General features: G+C 35.0%; 1 protein-coding gene across 1 annotated transcript in view; it reads right to left on the reverse strand.

Annotated features, from left to right (window-relative positions):
* LOC102200908 (alpha-2,8-sialyltransferase 8F-like) overlaps positions 1 to 1,911 on the reverse strand; it is a 9,656-nt gene that overhangs the window by 5,590 nt on the left and 2,155 nt on the right. The window lies entirely within an intron of this gene.

Consider the following 1,911-nt stretch of genomic DNA (forward strand, 5'->3'; position numbering starts at 1 on the left):
GAGGTTTCTTCCTGTTAAAAGGGAGTTTTTCCTTCCCACTGTCGCCAAAGTGCTTGCTCATAGGGGGTCATATGATTGTTGGGTTTTTCTCTGTATGTATTATTGTAGGGTCTACCCTTAAAATATAAAGCGCCTTGAGGCGAGTGTTGTTGTGATTTGGCGCTATATAAATAAAATTAAATTTAATCTTCAGTGTACCCTTTCAAATAAAGATGTCTATAGCAAATACTTCAGCTTCTACACCTCTTTTCAGAAGATAGTTCTGCTTCTGCTTTTTTCAGCAGAAAATTTCACAACATTCTCATAGGAATCTCACAGGAAATGCAACTTTTTCTAGTTTTTACTATTACTATTGTTGTTGTTGTTGTTGTTGTTGTTAAATAATGATAAAAAGAAACATTTTATTGCTATTAATAGTAGCTATGTGATATTATATCAAGACTTATGTTTGGATAGGGTTTAAAATATTTAGTTTAATGAATCAAAACTAATTCAGTCCTACCTAAGTGGTAAAACGGAATATACACAATAATGCAACAGCCATCATATACAGCACACCATATCTATGTCAATCTTTGACAGGGGTGCGTTGGTCTAAATAAGGCTTGCTATTCAAATAATAAATAAATAAAGCAATGCATATTTACATTTACAAATTTAGCCACAGTTATAAAACTATAGAATTATCTGTCTTAGATTGCAGAAAATTTGTTTTGCAAGCTGATCGATGAATATCTTTCATTTCATAGAGACTTGGGGGGTATTTCTCAAAGTCTGTCCTGCTTAAGCTCAATGTATGTCTCAGTCCGGGGGTTACGACTGCTGCAGAAGGATCGAACTAGAGTGAAACGAATTAAACTAAGCAATGAATACAAAACTGTATGAATTAGTGTAACTTACAGTTTAAGTGTATCAGCAGAATTCAGCTAAAGGGCCACAGTAACTTTCCTGGGCGAGCCTGGACTCCCGAGGCCCTTAACCCTTACGCTGTCTCACTCAACAGCCTAATATCTAAATGTAGCTTAAATACAAGAATTTTATCATGTCTTTTTCAACACTTAACACCTTTTAATTTTCATATTTCAAAAGGTTATTACATTTTCATATTTCAGATTTGAGGTATATTTCTTCAGCTCCAAAAAAGCTGAATATATTATTTAAATATCTAGGCTACAGATCCATATGTCCCCAAACCTTGACCCCAAGACGCTGGCAGTCGCATTATTTATCAGAAAACATCATAACAGAAATACTGAAAAAGTCCTTTACTTTTGACACTTTAGCTTCACTTTAAGGAAATGTGCTTAAGTGTGCCTATGGCACACTTATTACTATTTGGCAGATTTATTATTGTTATTATTATTATTATTACCGTTATTCCCACCCCATGCAGCAGACTGTGACAGCACTGAGCAGCTCCTTCAGTGGGAGACTGCGGCACCCACGGTGTGAGACGGAGAGATTTCGCAGGTCTTTCCTCCCCACTGCTGTCAGACTCCACAATAAAGACTTTAACTGATCAAACGCACACATCCACACATGTGCAATAACACTAAGTGCAATAATCTTTTCTGGCATCGTTGTTTTTTTACTCAGTTGTATATAGCATTTGTATTCTATTTTTATCTTATTGTATATTTTTTTCTACTGTATATAATATTTTATTTTATTCTATTCTGTACAGTTGTGTACTGTATTTATTCTTATTGTATTCTAATTTTTGCTTCATAACTTTTGCACTGTCCACTTCCTGCTGTGACAAAACAAATTTCCAACATGTGGGAATAATAAAGGTTATCTTATCTTATCTTATTCCGCCTAAAATTTTGATCACGCCCCACAGCTTTGAGACAACCCCCAAATTTGTTATACCATTTTCATATGGCTCGATAGGGAATGGTGTGCTATGGG

Source organism: Pundamilia nyererei, unplaced genomic scaffold (assembly GCF_000239375.1).
Source record: "Pundamilia nyererei isolate P.nyererei 1_Seehausen unplaced genomic scaffold, PunNye1.0 scaffold00018, whole genome shotgun sequence".
Lineage (NCBI taxonomy): Eukaryota > Metazoa > Chordata > Actinopteri > Cichliformes > Cichlidae > Pundamilia > Pundamilia nyererei.